This window comes from Bubalus bubalis, chromosome 19, assembly GCF_019923935.1.
Source record: "Bubalus bubalis isolate 160015118507 breed Murrah chromosome 19, NDDB_SH_1, whole genome shotgun sequence".
Taxonomy (NCBI): domain Eukaryota; kingdom Metazoa; phylum Chordata; class Mammalia; order Artiodactyla; family Bovidae; genus Bubalus; species Bubalus bubalis.
In genome coordinates this window covers 48,125,532-48,144,500 of record NC_059175.1, presented here as the reverse complement: position 1 = coordinate 48,144,500, position 18,969 = coordinate 48,125,532, and the positions used below count along the sequence as shown (strand labels likewise).

The following is an 18,969-nucleotide window of genomic DNA, read 5'->3' as shown; positions in this document are numbered from 1 at the left end:
TTTTTAAAAATTCATGACTTTATATTGATATTTCAAATTCATATTTAGTACTATACAATGTTTACAAAATTTCTTTGATTTTTAAGCTTGAATTTCTTTGTTCTCTTGTACTGAAAATCTAATAAGTAAGCATAATTAATTTTTTGCTATATTTATCTATCACTACACAAATTTTCATATACACAATTTCAAAGTAATAATGAGAGTATTACTTTGAACGGTAAGAAAGCAAAACAAAATTTAAGATTTATTTGCAGTTTACTTAATTATAAAATATATTTGGCTAAGGATAAACTGTAGAATACAGTGTTCTGAAAACATTGGAAATGATTCCTTCTTCAGAGTGGATAAGTAAACAACTTGCTATATATAGTTAGATTTATATGTTTTGATTTTCTTTCAGTTTTTACAAATTGTCTTTTTTCTTATTGATTTGGTCCTGAATGAATTCATAAACTATAGTGACTATGATTCCATACCTGAAATTTCTCACATCTATTGACTTTTAATAAACTATTTGATCAAATTATAAGCATATATTATAAGACAATATATAGGTTATATGTATATCTCAAAACAATAGGAATTTATAATTATGCAACCAACACCCAGGCTAAAAGCAAAAAAAATACAATATTAGGAGTATCCCCAGAAATCCCTAGTGTACCTCCCTAATACCCCTGCATCCTTCCCAAACTTTATTATGATCACTACTTCTAACACCATAGAACCATAATTTTTTGCATATTTCTGATATTCAAACAGTACATTTGAACACATAGTAAGACTCATCATGTTTCTGCTGCAAATATTTATTTTTTAAATTTACTTTGCTGATAATGTTGTATTTTTTTTAATATTTCATTATTTCTGTATATTTGTTTTGTTAATGGATTATATCTAGTTTTTTTGATGTTCATGTCTTTCAAATGCCTTTTGCTGCAAATATGTATGCATATCTTCAAATTTAGAAGATAAATCTTAATATATTACTAAGTATTTCATACCAATTTACAGGTTCCCCAGTACGATAGGAGGATTCTTATTTCTTCACTTTCTTGCCAACATTTTAGATTGGCAGCCTATTTTCAATTTTAGTATTTCTGCTTTATTTATGCTGTTACTATCTCATTGAGGTTTTACTTTATATTCTCCAAGTGACTAAAGTAATGGAGATACTTCATATGTTTACTAGCAACTTGTACATTCCTCTTTTTGAAGTGTCTGTCTAAACCTTTTTTCTAATAAGCTTTCTGTCTTTTCTGATTAATTTACAGGTATTCTTTATACCATATGGATTAGACATGTATGGCCTATTTATGCTACAAATATATTCTCTACCCTATGATTCTGATAGTACACAACAGAAGTCCAGAAACAGATTTCCATAGACATGGTCCTGTGATTTATGACAAAGAACTATGAAAAAGCATTGAATTTTCAATAAATATCCTTTGAATTGTGTAATGAAAAAAAGAGAGAAACTTGATGCTTATACCACTTCACAAACAAAAGTTAAATCCGAGTGTAAAAGTTAAAAAAAAAAATTACATTTCCAGAAGATAACACAAGAGAATATCTGCATAACTTCGGACTAAGAATTGGTTATATAAGTGAGATGAAAAAAACACTATCATAAAGGGAAAGATCAATATATGTGACTATATTAAAATAAAAATGCCATTCACTATTTAAATGAAAGAAAGTGAAAATGAAGTTGCTCAGTTGTGTCTGACTCTTTGCGATCCCATGGACTGTAGCCTGCCAGGCTCCTTCATCTATGAGATTTTCCAGGCAAGAATATTGGAGTGGGTTGCCATTTCCTTCTCCAGGGGATCTTCCCAACCCAGGGATCAAACCCGGGTCTCCAGCATTGCAGGCAGACTCTTTACCGTGTGAGCCACCAGGGAATCCTATTTAAATGAGTAAGAAACCAAATATTCACAAGGTTCAAATTTCAGTAGACATTTTATCCTACTGTAATTATATTTCCTTTCCCCCCCCCAACAAATGTATTCCTTGTTCAACATTTTTTTCAATCATTGTTCATGGTTTTTCTTTCTTCTCTTTTATTATATAAAATAAACATCTTACCACCTATTGATATTTCTGTATTTTTTATATTCTTGGAGGGACTGTGATCTCTTCATATATTTGCATTTGGAAAACCTTTAAAATGGTTCACTAACCCTTGATCACTATAATTTTTTTCAAAACTATATCTTAAGCAAGAAGTTAGTTTTCTCTGTCTATAACACAGAACAAATTCTATAAGAAAAGCATTGATTCCTTGTAAGTTACCAAGACCCTTAGTTTCCTAGGGGCTTCCCTGGTGGCTCAGACGGTAAAGCGTCTGCCTGCAACGCAGGAGACCCAGGTTCGATCCCTGGGTGGGGAAAATCCCCTGGAGAAAGAAATGGCAACCCATTCCAGTACTCTTGCATGGAAAATTCCATGGACAGAGGAGCCTTGTAGGTTACAGTAGTCCATGGGGTCGCAAAGAGTCGGACGCGACTGAGTGACTTCACTTTAGTTTCCTCAGTTGTAAATTTTTAACCTGAATTCTTATATCTTACTTTTCCTCAGTCCCTAAGTCGTGTCCAATTCTTTACGACCCCAGGAAATGTAGTATGCCAGGCTCTTCTGTCCTCCATTCTCTCCAAGAATTTGCTCAAATTTATGTTCATTGAGTAGGTGATGCTATCTAATCATCTCATCCTCTGCCGCCCCTTTCTCCTTTCGCCTTCAGTCTTTGCCAACATCAGGGCTTTGCCAATGAGTTGGCTGTTCGCATCAGGTGGCCAGAATACTGAAGACTCAGCATCAGTCCTTCCCATGAATATTCAGGGTTGTTTTCCTTTAGGATTGATTGGTTTGATCTCTTTGCAGTCCAAGGGACTCTTAAGAGTCTTTTCCAGCACCACAGTTGAAATCATCAATTCTTTGGTGCTCAGTCTTCTTTATGGTCCAACTCTCATATCCATACATGACTACTGGAGATACCATAGCTTTGACCACATGGACCGTTGTTGGCAAAGTGATACACTATTTAAGTTTGTCATAGCTTGTCTTCCAAGGAGCAAATGTCTTTTAATTTCATGACTGCAGTTATCTTCTGCAGTAATTTTGGAGCCCAATAAAATAAAATCTGTTACTGCTTCCACTTTTCCCCCATCTATTTGCCATGAAATGATGGAACAGATGCCAGATTTTCATTTTTTAAATGTTGAGTTTCAATTTTTCACTCTCGTCTTTCACTCTCAACAGGCTCTTTAGTTCCTCTTCACTTTCTGCCATTAGAGTGGTGTCATCTGCGCATATCCTAGGTTGTTGATATTCCTCCTGGTAATCTTGATTGCAGCTTGTGATTTATATTGCCCAGTATTTCACATGATATCCTCTGCATAAAAGTTAAATAAGCAGGGTGACAATATACCACTTGATGCACTCCTTTCCCAATTTGGAACCAGCCCCTTGTTCCATGTCTGGTTCTAATTGTTGCTTCTTGACCCAAATATAGGTTCCTCAGGAGACAGGTAAGGTGGTCTGGTACCCCCTTTTCTTTAATTTTCCACAGTTTGTTGTGATCCACAGAGTTAAAGGCTTTAGCATAATCAAAGCAGAAGTAGATGTTTTTCTGGAACTCCCTTGACTTCTCCATGATCCAACGAATGTTAGAGCTTCTACTTTAGAAAAGTGCATTTGAACTTTATACTCTTGGAGCATATGGATTAAGGTTTTCTTTCCATTTAGGAGGAGAAGGCAATGGCACCCCACTCCAGTACTCTTGCCCGGAAAACCCCATGGATGGAGGAGTCTGGTAGGCTGCAGTACATGAGGTCACTAAGAGTCGGACACGACTGAGTGATTTCACTTTCACTTTTCACTTTCATGCATTGGAGAAGGAAATGGCAACCCACTCCAGTGTTCTTGCCTGGAGAATCCCAGGGACAGGGGAGCCTGGTGGGCTGCCGTCTATGGGGTCGCACAGAGTAGGACACAACTGAAGCGACTTAGCAGTAGCAGTAGCAGTTCCATTTAGGAGAATCACCTCATCAAAGCAAAGTCTCACTACAGACAGTATATCAGTGTGCTGGGGCTGTCATGACATAAAACATGTTGGGTATTCTAAACAATAGAAATTTATTTTCCTGGGGTTCTGGAGCTAGAGGTCAGTGTTTAAGGCACTGACAAGGATGGTTTATTCTGAGCCCTGTCTCCTTGACTTGCAGTCAATCACTTCATGCTCACATGATATTCTGTCTTTACTTATGTGTCCAAACTTCCTCTTCTTAGAAAGACATCCATTATATTGGATTAGGGCCCATCCTAATGACCTCATTTTAACTTAATTGCTTCTTTAAAGACTCTGTCTTCAAATATGGTCACCTTCTGAGGCATTAGATGATAATTCTTTAACATAATTTTTGTGTGTGTGTGTGGGGGGGGCAAATGTCAGTCAAAGACAGATGGGATATTTCATTAATTTGAACATTCTTTTTACTGACACAGTCCTTCCAGGATCTCATATGTATTATGCATACAGGAATCAGATTCCTGTCATTGCCTTACACACCCAATAACTCATTGCCATTTGTAACATACATTACAATACTATACTTAGTTCTAAGGGTATATATCTCTTCCTGAAATGCTTCACCTTGTGAGATAACTACTCTGGATTTAAGACACTTTTTCATTTATGTCATTTGATTTTCACTTTATCTTGAGAAGGTTTCATACATTATGCAACAATTTGTATTTTCACTGTATAAGATGCATATCTGCTCAGTTTAACATGTTGGTAGCTACAAAAGTGAGTATATAACTTGGAAACCATTTGGAAATATATGTCAATATGGTTGCTAATATATTAACTGAAAAAAGCTATTCTAAAATAATATATTTAATTTAAGATTTATCTATATATCTATCATCTACCTACATATCTACTCAGATAAAGAGGGAGATTTTTAAAGGAATGATATAAAGATATTTTTATACTCTAAGGGTTAATTATGGTTAAATTGGAGAGGCTACTGGATATAAAATTAAGGCAACATAAAATTTCTCCTATGTGTATGACTCCATTGATCTTATTTTAACTCTTCATAGTAAACACCTGCAGCCTGAGTATACTTACACTGGACTTTTGTTTCTAAAATAAATTTGAATTATTTTGTCAGAATTTGCAACATGTTACAAAAATGTTCATGAACCCAGTAATTCTGTGTCTAACAATATATCATGATGTGCCAAAAGGAAAACTGTATAAACAAATTCATTCCAGCTGCAAAATGTGTGAAAAATCCAAGTATCTGACCGATAGATTACCTGTGAATAGTTTATATATAGTTGTATAAATGCTATATAATTGTTAAAACAGTGATTATTTGGAAATTTTAATATTGTGGATATAAGATTATGTTAAAAAAATGAGGCCATTATAATATATATGTGTAAATGTTTATGTACATATATACATATATATCTTTGCACACACATATACCAACAAAAATTGTCCTTGCCATCTACCTCTACAAGGATTGGGTAACTAGCCACTGCAGTCACTGACCTTCAATATATCCTGAAAAAAGTTTAGGGTAGAGATCAGGAATGAGGTACTTTGTGCTCTGGGAAAAACTGACAAAACAGAACTTTGGATAATTAGATATTTTCATGAGGAGATTTTATGAGTTCAAATTCTTGCATCTTCTCATATCTACAAAATCACTAAAAATCAGTAATGGAGACATCTGCTCCTCATGCCTAGCAACAATCTTCTTGTGACCAGCAGCAAGATTCTGCCAAATGTGTGCTGAAGTGCATGTATCCCCCTTTGCCCAAATCACATAGAAACTGACCTCCCCTCAACCTTTTCCAAGCAGTTTCTCAGAGATGTCTGTAAGGCTGTCTCCGGGGCTATAGTGCTCATGTTGTCCCAAATAAAACTTAACTCACAGCTCTCACATTGTGCATTCTTTTCTGTTACACACATGATGGTAATGTATGAAACTGCACAAGATAATATATCAAAATGTAGAGGACACCACACCAAAATCTTACAAATTATTTTTGGCAGTATAATTGTGTATACATCTTTTATGAACTCTAAATTTTCTAAAGGTGTTCGATAATAACTTGCAGTAGAAAAGCTGATATGCTTCAATTTGACATGACTGTGTATTCCTTTAAAATAAAATAGACAATCCATGTGTATGATAAACTAAATGGAAGTTTTCCTTATCTATTCAACAGGTATATTACAAATAGGTACATAGTTTTGGCAGCATGTCATAAAAATCTATTGAATTTCTGTTTTAAGCAAAGTTAAGTGAAGAGCTGACTCAATGAGAAAGACCCAGATGCTGGGAAAGATTGAAAGCAGGAGGAGAAGGGGATGACAGAGGACAAGATGACTGGATGGCATCACTGACTAAATGGACATGAATTTGAGCAAGCTCTGGGAGACAGTGAAGGACAGGAAATCCTGGCTTGCTGCAGTCCATGGGACAGCAAAGAGTCGGACACAACTGAGTGGCTGAATAACAACAAGAACCATTTGGGCTTCCTGGTAGCTCAGATGGTAAAGACTCCACCCGCAATGTTAGGAGACCCGGCTTTGATCCCTAGGTCTGGAAGATCCCCTAGAGAAGGAAATGTCAACCCACTCCAGTATTCTTGCCAGGAGAATTCCATCAACAGAGGAATCACAAAGTGACTCCATGGGGTCACAAAGAGTCGTTCATGACTGAGTGATAAACACTAATAATGATTTATTTAAATAAGCCTAACTATACTATAGACATAAAACTAATCAGGCAAGGCAGAGGTATATGGAACATTTGACCTCTCTAATAAAATGGTCACAAATACCAGGGGAATTTGTCTTTATTGACAAAAACAATTTACATTTGTTATTTAAAATTATAAAATGCTGATTAGGACATCAGAATTACCACTGATGGAACCAATGTTTTATGCATTCTTTTTTAAAACCATTGGTCAAAGTAAATCTGAGCTGAATGTACAGTGGGGCATGCTGGAGGGTAATGAAGCAGAGAAAAATGTTATAATCTGCTGCTTGAGACTTTTTTTTCCCCTGAATTTTGTAGCCTCTTTGCTTCCACTGTTTCATTCAGCAGAGAAGCCACTTTCCAAATATATTTAATAGTATTCTAAAATAACTCCTTTCTAGGAACCCTTGACAGCAAGAAGTAACCAAACACATTCAGTCAGCTAAGATTCAATTTTAGATCTTCATGGAACACTATGACACATTATTGAAGAAAAAAAAAAATCTTTGCACAGTGCTAATATTCACTCAGCAAGCAAGACTACTTCCTATTGGTTTTAAAAATATTGAAATAATTTCACGCTTTTGTTAAGTAGGTACTGCCTCCAGTTACCAAACCCATACATTCCGCCTGTGCCATCATTACATTGATGGTCTTGGATCCTCCATACCACCCCACAGTTCAAAAATCACATTATTAATGCTGGATAGAGAAAGGTCTTACTGGCCCACATTCCAGCACATTGCTGAATGTCTATCCTCATTTATCGATGACTATGTTGTGCTGGTGGTTGAATGGTTTGGATTCCATCCCTTTTTATATGTAGTTACACAAAAATTTAAAATGTTACTTATTACTTCATACTTCAAGGTTACTTAATACTGTTTATTTTCATTTATTTTAAAGTTTTTCAGTGTCTGTATCTGCTACAAGAGATTTTCACATTTGACTCCTATTCCTCCTATGAGTTCCCTTTCTGTAATGAACATATGTACAATCATAGTCCCATTTAACTGTCTATGATAAATATCTAGCGATTTCTGTGCTGCCATAACTTACTTGAAGCAAAAGGGTTCAGCATGGAGGATAACAATTGACCCCTGGAGGGTAAAAACACATTCTGCTATTAACTGATTATGAACCACGGTAGCTGAATATTTGGATGTGACAGTTGGACCATAGAAAAGGCTGAGTGAGGAATTCTTGATGCTTTTGAATTGTGGTGCTGGAGAAGACTTTAGAGTCCCTTGGACAGCAAGGAGATCAAACCAGTCAATGCTAAAGGAAATCAACCCTGAATATTCACTAGAAGCACTGATGCTGAAGCTGAAGCTCCAATACTTTCACCACCTGATACGAAGAGTCGGCTTGTTGGAAAATACCCTAATGCTGGGAAAGATGGAAGGAAACAACAACAAAGGTAGCTGAAGGGTAAGCCCAGCTTCACAGAATTTCAGCACTAGGAACACTTTGACTTTCTTCCTGTAACATGGTACTTCTCCAGCCCACTTGTCTTCCTGGACAGCTTTTAGGCTCAGTCTTGTGAACCAGAAATCTGATTGTTCCTGAGGACTCTCCATCTTGATCTGTACTCACCAATATACAGCCTACTGAGGAGGGCATGGAAACCCACTCCACTTTTCTTGCCTGGAGAAGCCCATTGGACAGAGGAGCCTGGTGGGCTAATAGTCCATGGGGTCACAAAGAGTTGGATAAGACCGAGCAACTGAGCACATCACGGCGCAGCACATAGAGCCCACTTTTTATCTGATACTACTGGCACTGCTTTCCATTTCCTTGGACAATTATTTTTGTTAAATTATGCCTCATCTTAAAAAAATTAAGGTAGAAAATATGATTTTGATGATCTTGAAGTGAAAATTATTGATGGTATTGAGAGAGTCAGTTCCTAGGCAAGTTGATAGGGAGTCTAGGGGTCCCCAAGGAGAGAGGGGTCTGGAATTCTCAAGGAGGAAGAAAGGACAAACTTTTTTGTCTTTCTCTACATTCCTTAGGATTATATAACAATAATGTATCCTGCCTAAGGACAGTCTTTGGATTCAACCTTTTGTTATCTTAAAATGTTAATTATGGGAGTAGACCTGGTCTTTACAAGGATGTATCTTGCCTGAGGACAGTGTTACCTTAAGATGTAAATTATGGGAGTGGGTCTGATGAGGTCTTTGCAACCTCCAGACATTCTTTGGCTTATATAACTTCATTGTTAACACTAGCAAGGGGGGTACTCTTTCTGCCCCCTTCTGATGCCTGTGTCAGAAGCTTTCTCTATCTCCTTTATACTTTAATAAAACTTTATTACACAAAAGCTCTGAGCGATCAAGCCTCGTCTCTGGCCCCAGATTGAATTCTTCTCCTCCGGGGGCCAAGAATCCCCGTGTATTCGCGTGATTCAACAACAACCTTTCAGTATTTATGAACTGTGATTAATCTCTCCAGTTACATAGGGAAGTTTAAATATCCAAATAAAAGAAAAAGAGAAAAAGTAATTTTTGACAATGTGAATTTAGGCTTTCACAATATCTGAGAAGTGTTAATTATGGGAGAGGTGAAAAGAGCATAGGTTTACATGCTTGATATATGTATTCTGAAAGGATGATTTAATTTATGAAATGGTGGATAACACATGTTCATGTTAGATTGTTAAATGTGCTATAACTGCATAATATACCAGTGAAAGCTATATTTAATATATCCTCATTGTACATTTTAGGGTTCTTCTGATGCATAAAAATCCATCTCTGATTTTTAGATGAATGCTGGAAGGAAAATTTATTTGCTTACACATGCATATGCCATAGCATATCTTTTTCCAAAGTCATGAGGTAGACAGCAGCTTAATGACTAGCAAAGAACACCCTGCTCTGCTTTTATTCAAACTGTTAAGATAGAACCTAATTTAAAAATATGCTATTATATAAAATATTGATTTGATACACATAGCTCATGAAAGGAAACATTGAAAGCATAATTATCAGTAAGTATGCAAGAATTATGTGGAGAATGTAGAAATCCAAGGAAATTACATGATGCCATTACTGAAAATAATCCCATTCGAATCAAATATATTCCCATCTTTGCAGTGTTTTGTTTTTAGTTTCTCTTGATAACATAACATTATGTTGGGTGACAGTGACAGATGAATATTCATATACCCTGGGCATTGGATAATATACGGTTAGGTAGAGAAAAAGACACTTCCAGTAATGTGCCTTGGTGTGATGTGATTAAAGTCCAGTATCATGGTATAATATGAGGAGCCCTTTACAGAAACACAGATTCAATCCAGGGTCAAGAAGATCCCTTGGAAAAGCAAATGGCAACCCACTCCTGTATTCTTGCCCAGAAAATTCCATGGACAGAAGAGCCTGGTGGAGTACAGGCCATGGGGTCACAAAGAATCAGAGAGGACTTAGCCACTAAGCAACAAGAAGAAACATAGAGGAAACAAAATAAAAAAGCCTTCACTCCCCCTGAATATGTATAAATAGCTAAGAATTAATTGTAAAATGCTAGTGTAGAAGTTTGATACCACTTGGAGGAGACATTTTTGGTAAAGTAATGATGAATCACAGTCATGAAACAAAGAAATCCACAAGAGTCACTTTCTCTCCATTTCACCCACCTGACTCTCTATGTCACCTGTGCAACCTGACCAAAAAGTGCATTTGAAATACAAAGGGTGAATGAATATTTATTTCTATATTTCAGGTACAATCAGTGTGGACATGAGGCCTGTCCTGAGTGAATATATTTGGATAAAGAAATATGCTTGCCTTAAGGCAAGTCTTACGTAGGTCGCTGAGAGAAGGGAAAAGGGAATGGTGTCACATATAAAAGCCTGCAAATATTTAATGGCTTTAAAAATGCTTTCTACTAAGACTTTGGTCAAGTTTAAAGATCTTGAATTTAGAAATCCAGATTGGACTCCTTCTTGAAGCCTGAGGATTAAAGAGATTTAGCAGTAGGAGTATAGGGACGGTGGTTTAATGACAAATATTGTACAACAATTTCTGATTAGTTGATTGGTATTTGATGATTACAATTAGAAACAAAAGTTGTGACTAGATGATTAAGCATCATAAATTCTAGAACATGTAGTCAATTTTCAGCCTATTGGTAATAGAAAGTGACTGAAAGACTTTGAGAGGGGTTAAGTGATAAAAGGGGGTGATTTATAAAAATTAATCTAAGGAAAACTTGTTTGTTGAATTGGAGTGGGAAGACATTGAGGATGAAAAGGATATTCATCTTGAACTCTTAGGATTTTTTTAGCTCTTTTCTTTTTTTGAACTTAATGTATATATACATGCTGCTGCTGCTAAGTCACTTCAGTCATGCCCAACACTGTGCGACCCCATAGACAGCAGCCCACTAGGCTCCTCTGTCTCTGGGATTCTCCAGGCAAGAACACTGGAGTGGGTTGCCATTTCCTTCTCCAATGCATGAAAGTGAAAAGTGAAAGTGAAGTCGCTCAGTCATGCCCGACTCTTAGCGACCCCATGGTCTGCAGCCTACCAGGCTCCTCTGTCCATGGGATTTTCCAGGCAAGAGTACTGGAGTGGGTTGCCACTGCCTTCTCCGGTATATATACATATTTTTTATATTTTTCCTTGTACCTGTGTCCCTTATCCAGAATTTTGTCTAATTTGTCTCATTATGTTATCTTACCTTTCTGTATAACTAAATAACTAACCTGCTTAATATTTATTTATCATCTTTGATTTTAATTATTCCATGTCCTATTTAACAATGTCACAAATGTCTAAACAGTATATAAAATACCCCTTAATCTTTTGACTTATTCTCATATCATAAACATGTTTCCCTATTCTTTATCAAGCAAGCTGTCAATATATATAGCAGACAGTAAATTAAAAGCTAAATAAAACTGACAAAGTAGTGGAAGAGTAGCCACTAGTAAGTTACTATAAGACTAAACCAATCCAGGGGTTTCCCTGGTGGCCCAGCAATAAAGAATTCACTTGCTACTGCAGGAGATATGGGTTGGATCCCTGATCCAGGAAGAGTCCACGTTCTGCAGAATAGGTAAGCCCATGAGTTTTTGTGTCCGACTGTGTGTGATCCTATGGACTTCAGCCTGCCAGGCTCCTCTGTCCATTGAATTCTCCAGGCAAGAATACTGGAATGGGTTGCCATGCCCTTCTCCAGGGAATCTTCTCGAGCCAGGGATTGAACCCGCATCTCTTATGTCTCCTGCATTGACAGGCAGGTTCTTTACCACTGGCGCAATCTGGGAAGGCTCAGCTAAGCGCTGTGCACCGCAGCTATTGAGCCTGTGCTCTAGAGCCAGGGAGCCACAACTATTGAGTCTACGCGTTCTAGAGCCAGTGCTCGGCTGGCTCCAAAGACACCACTGCAAGAGAAGCCCCCGTTTACCATGACTAGAGAAAAGCCTGAGCAGCAATGAAGACCAGCACACCCAATAAATAAATAAATAAATAAAACCATTAAAAAATTAAAAATGACTAACTCAGTCCAGACTGAACTCTTAACAGTTCTTAGAGAAAACATTAAACATATTTGAATTTGTCATTCAAAAATATTCTGTAAATATGGCAACTTACTTAATAATAGACCTAAATTTAAATAGATTAAATTTATTTAATTTGTAAAAATTGTTCAGATTATTATAAAATAAGTAGAATATTCAACCAAGCCAAAACAGAAGGCTATAAATTATACAGGGCCCACCAGCCAGATGTGGCTTGGTATTTTGTAGTATATCTTCATCTATGACTATATCTATGTCAAAATGTGTTGATGTTGTCTAAAATGAGGAATATATGTATATACAATCAAAAAGCCAAATTCTACATGCTTTTAAAATCCTTGAATTAGCATGTAATAGATAATATCTGAAACACAAATCTCACATGTAATAAATATATGTCTGCAACATAAATTTTAGTTCCTGAAATTTTTATCCATATGAATCCCAGAAAACTTACTTATCTTATAATATTAGATGTTTACACTGTATTCAGAAATTCATTCCCAATGAGGTCCTCTTTAAAAATTGACTCCTCCTGGACTCAATAAGAAGATAGCTGAGATATATCCTAAGCTTCTTAAATAGGCTGCAGGACTTAGGTGAGCAGGCATGCAGTGTTTGACATGAAAATCAGGATTGGTGCATCAACAGTCTCTTAATTATGGATGATGTCTTGATGTGACAAGCACCACAGCACATGACTGGAGATGCACCAGCTTGTTCAGTCTCTTACCAGGAAGCAGAGAGTCCATGCAATGATGTCTGGAGCCTGCAGACATGTGCCAGTGTGTACCTTGAAAAGGATGAATATTCAGTGTCAAGGTGCTTTCAATTACGTGGTGCTTCATTTTTGTTAGCTGTTAAATGTTCACATGAAATTAAGACAGTCTGGTCTGAGTGCATGTTTTTTCCCTGTCCTGGAAAATTTTTAATTAGAGTTCTACTAATAACCTTAGGAAAAAGTAACTTTTTTTGTTTGTTTGTTTTACTTTTTTGTTTAAGTATAGTTGACTTTCAATGTTGTGTTAATTTCAAGTGAAGTGTTTATAAATATGTAAATATGTGTGTATTTATTTATATAAATATGTATATATTTATTTTTAAATAAATATGTATATATTTATTTTTCTAATTCTTTTTCCATACAGGTTATTACAAAATACTGAGTATAGTTCCCTATGCCATACAGTAGGTCTTTGTTTATCTATTTTATATATAAAGTGACAGTTTTCTTAAACATCTGAGAAACAGTGTTTTAGAAGTATGCTTATGCTTATCACTTCAGTTGTGTCCAAATCTATGCAGCCCTATGGACTGTAACCTGCCAGGCTCCTTTGTCCAGTGGGATTATCCAGGCAAGAATACTAGAGTGGGTTGCCATGCCCTTCTCTGGAGATCTTCCTGACTCAGGGATCAAACCTGTGACTCATATCTCCTGCATTGGCAGTTGGGTTCTTTACCATTAGCGCCACCTACCTATCCATTGATGGAGCTTCCCAGGTGCTCTTTGGTAAAGAACCCACCTGCCAATGCAGGAGATGGGCTCAACCTCTAGTGGGGAAGAGCCCCTGGAGAAGGAAATGGCACCCCACTCCAGTATTCTTGCCTGGGACATCCCATGGACAGAGGAGCCTGGCAGGCTACCGTTCATGGGGTTGCAAAAGGGTCAGCCACAATTTATTGACTAAATAACAACAATACTACATTCTTATATAATTATAAACTATAATAAATATGACATAGCCTTGTAGCAGAATCTTTACTCATATATTCAATTGTTTGTTATTGCTAGATCCCTAGAAATAGATTTGCTAAGTCAAAGAAAATGTGATATGTAAATATAGTTCCCCAAGTTGCCTATTGTCCATTTTATTTTGATGGTATTTTGCTTGGTATTTCCCTCCTCTTTTCTTCCAATGCTTATTCATTTTTTATCTCTCAAGTTGAAAGCTGCTTTAGCTGAAAGGCCTTCCCTGAACAATTGATGAAGAGTATAGAAGAGTATATTGAGTTTGTTATGTTTATTACAGCAAACTTTTTTTTTCACAGCACTCCTCACATTGTGTAAATATACATTTGTATGTACTCTTAATTTGATTGATTACTTTCTCTAAATGTAACTATTTAGAGAGTGGAAAGTCAGTTATCTTTAATTTTTCTGCTCAACAGCTAATCAGTGTAGGAAATATTTTAGGTCCTCAACAAGTATCTGTTGAATAACTTCATGGCTGACTTTAAGCAAGGAGGAGACCTGCCGAGAGATAACATTATTATAACCTCTGTACTGGAGTTCAGGAATAGGACACCAGATCCTTGGAGAGCTGTGTCTTAAAAACAAAATGGGAGAACTTTACCTTAGGGACTCTGGGGGACTTTTAAATACAGCAAGTGCTTATGAATCTTCTTACATGAACTTTCTATTCCATTTGATAGTGCTGACTTTTCATTTCTTAAAAATCTTTCCTTCCTTGGCCTCCCTAATTCACTGTTTTATAATTTTTCCCTAAATTTTTCATCTTGGATGAACTTTTTCTTATTTAATATAACTATAAATGATTGCTAGATAGAAAAAAGTGCCATTATTTAAGCTCACAGATTATATATATTTCAGCATAATCAAACACTGATGCAAAGGAAATAAAAAGGCACATTTAAAAGTCAATTGAATAAAAGTCAGAATAAGTTTGTGCTAAAATAAATGTTTAAAATACTTAAATCTTAAAAAGGAATTTCTATTTAAAGAAAAGTGATTGTTGAAATATATGGAGTTGCCAGCAATATATGTAACATTAAAATAGCCTGAGCAGTGCAAGGATTTTTTTTCAGACTATTAATTTAAATTTTCCTTTAACTTTTCCTAGAGTGAAAAGTCTTTGAAATCTAAGAAACTGAATCAATGTACTTATTTTAAGTTAATGACTTAAAGTCCAGTATTGGAGAAGGAAATGGCAACCCACTCCAGTACTCTTGACTGGAGAATCCCAGGGATGGGGGAGCTTGGTGGGCTGCCATCTATAGGGTCGCACAGAGTCAGACACGACTGAAGTGACTTAGCAGCAGCATACTAATAGTGGCTGCTGGAATGGTAGTATTGGGAAGAAGTTTGGGGCCATTTCTGACTTGAGGATAAAGGAATGTTGCCTGAGAGTTTCCCTTGCCAGCTATTCACCTTGAAGGTAATTTATAACACCCTTTACCCAGCAGCACCCAATCAATTATAGGTGGGAGTTGGCTTATAAATACTCAACTCCCTCAGTCCTCAGGGAATCACTGAGTTGTGTATTCTACTGTAGCAGATTAAGATAAAGTCACACAAAATTGTATTTGTGATAACAGAACACAACTTTATAAAGTGCATTCTCTTGATGTCTCTTTTCCCTACTGCTCACATCAGATGTCCTTCACCAACAAAATAACTGAATTTCATGGAGATCCTTACTTCAAGGTCTGTTTCTGAACTAACCTAAAAATAAAGATAAAATTTCCAGCAAAATTGGAATGGGAGCATCCTAGCATGTGTTTATAATGTTTCTGTCATCCTCGTTTCCCTTCTAAGAAAAGAGACCTGGAAATGAGTAACAATATTAGTTAATAACAATTCAGTAGTCCTAAGCTCTCTTTTCCAGTAGAACTATTTATTAGAATATATTATATGTTGAAATATTGAGTAATTTATAATTGATTACATTCTATATAAAGGAATGTTTTTTAAACAAAGAGCTTAGATTCCTTCTGTGCCCCCTATCTTTTGTTATTAGTTTCAGAGAATAAAATGTGCCCTCCATGAAGTGTTCTTTAGTGACTCTAACTAGGTAGCCAGACTATGTAACAGCTACTGAAAGTAGGGTTACTTATCACATTATGCACAGAAGCATTTAATTATAACTGTTGTCATAACCTTATGGAATTTTAACCTTACACATACATGTAGATGTACCTATACTTAAATATGTGTTTTAGAATTTTTTTCAGAATCTCTGGAGTCACATTTGACAAACATAAAGAAAATGCATTATTTCTGATGGCTTACATTATGAGTAATACATAAGAATTTAAACATACATATTTAAAATAAATTTGAATTTATTAATTAAAGATGAATTGATTGAATGTGTTAAATACTACCCATCTTCTAAAACTTTCATAAATATTCATACAGTGTATATTTTCAATTGGATTGAGCTAATAGAAAAGTAACAAATTAATAATGAAATTCTGAGGTCAGATTTTACACTGTCTATTTTATAATTTATGTTTAAAATATTTTAAAGTAAAAGGAACCTACAAAGATGATCTAATTGAGAATGCACTTATTCTAATTTTCAAAAGAGAATGAACTGATTGGAGTCACCTTTCTCACGACTGAAGAGCCCCTAACACCTAGGAGAGGAAACTTTATATTTTACACAGCAGAAATATTCCTCCTGGTGATCAGGACTATGGACTTCTATTTTTAGGTCCTGCCCAATAGAAGACCTTATGTGTTTTTAAATAAATATAAGAGGCACTTATTGTTAAAAACAGTAATTGAGGATTAGGTCCTTAATTACAATATGAGGATCCACAGTCCCAGAGTCAGAATATGGTACTTAATGTAAAAAAAAAAAACTGCACCAGCCATGTGTTAAAAACAGCAAAGAAAACTTAATCAAGACTATTGCAATAGGGGTCAACATTAGTTTTAAACATTTGTGAGCTAATGGAAAAGTACTGGAGGACAAGGTAGGATATGTGAAAAGTGAAAGTCCCTCAGTTGTGTCCAACTCTTTGCAACCCCATGGACTAGTCCATGGGATTCTCTAGACCAGAATACTGGAGTGGATAGCCTTTCCCTTCTCTGGGGGATCTTCCCAACCCAGGGATCAAACACAGGTCTCTTGCACTGCAGGCAGATTCTTTATCATCTGAACCACCAGGGAAGTCCAAGAATACTGCAGTAGGTAGCCTATCCCTTCTCCAGAGGATCTTCCCGAACCAAGAATCGAACCAGGGTTTCTTGCATTGCAGGCAGATTCTTCACCAGCTGAGGTACGAGGTGAATATGATTAGGTTATCCTATTTGTGAAATGTAGCTTATCAAAATTTGGCTCCTACCATTCCTAGAGACCAGGAGGAGGAGTCGTTGTCTTTCTTCTTGATGGTTAGAGACCAGGAGGAGGAGTCATTGTCTTTCTTCTTGATGGTATTTCAAAGGGATGATGTGCAGGGACAGAAGAAAGACATTTCTGGGTTGTAGGAGATCTACATCTTAAAAGGACAAAGACAAAATGTACAAAGACACGTTTTCTAAAGTTAACACTCTCAGGAAGGGGAGAGCAGGGGCAATGAATAAGAATTTGGAAGCCTGTGCAAAGAATAGTCCAGCTCAGGAAAATTATAAGTCATCTTGGTCATTCATTATCTGATAGAATTACACATGATATCATTTTTCACTTTTGTGATTACACACACACATATTCTGTTGTTATCACAGAGATGATGATGTTGATTTAAATACTACTAAAGACATTATTATATCTATATTTGTGTTTGGGGTACTAATTATAAAATAAATTCATATTTATGTCAAAACAAACAAAAAAATATAAAAATTCTTCTCTGCCCCTTGGCCACCCATCCACTCCCACTGTGCATTGTGTATCTGCATTGTGCATCAACCAAACCTCCCCCATCAGCAGGAATATCCACTCAACAATAAGCAGCAACATTCTCCTAGCACCAACAAGACAGCTCCTTAAAAGATAACATTTCCTTTCGGGCTTGTAAAAGGTCACATGATCCACCTGACGGCTGAATTATGTAAACTGTCAATAACACATCAATTAACGTATATCCCTCTCTCTCAAAAAAAAAATATATATATAAACTGTGTCTTGATATCTAACATATATAAACGGTTCTCAGAGTTTTCTTTTTTTTTTCATTTATTTTTAATTGAAGTATAATTGCTTTTCAATATTGTGTTGGTTTCTGCCAAACATCAACCTGAGAGATGCTCTTCCTGGATCCTAATCTTCAAACTTGACTTGAATGAAAATTTCCAATTCTTTCTTAGATTGATTAATTATTTTATGAACAAATTAATCACCAAAACTAACCACACTAGATGCTTGTTGCAGTTTTTCACAAGTTAGGTACTCAAATGTATTTTCAGTAACAAGTGTTCTCAAATTTGCAAATTACTGGACTATTTCATCAGTTTAAAAATAAGAGGCTACTACCTATAAACTTCTTTAGAGTTCCAGATCTTCCCCTTTTTCCATCCCACACTTAAATCTTGACTTACTATTATTTGTGCTTTAATAGCTATCCATGGCCAAGGAGTCCTCCATTGCCAAATTTTTATATTAAGCTATTTGACCAATGAATCCAGCTACCAAAGCTGTGTCCTTTTCAAGGCCACCATAAACAAAATTCTAACACAGAACACTTAAACACTGCAATATAGGCTGCTGCTAGAACCGATTATATACTCAGACAAAAAGCTGACAACATAATTAGCATGAAGAAAAAAAACATTGCATTAATGTATACTTTCATTTTACCTAGTGTTATTAATGGTTCTATTAAAAGAAAAGAAAGGTTATAATATTTGTTATCAGGATAACTCTCTCTAAATATATAAAGAAAGGCAATGAT

At 35.9% G+C, this 18,969-nt stretch overlaps 1 non-coding gene across 1 annotated transcript; it reads left to right on the top strand.

The window, feature by feature from the left end:
- The first annotated feature begins 2,326 nt into the window (after positions 1-2,326).
- TRNAC-GCA lies at positions 2,327-2,398 on the top strand. Its single transcript has one exon. It is a non-coding gene; the product is annotated as a tRNA-Cys (tRNA).
- Positions 2,399-18,969: the final 16,571 nt, after the last annotated feature.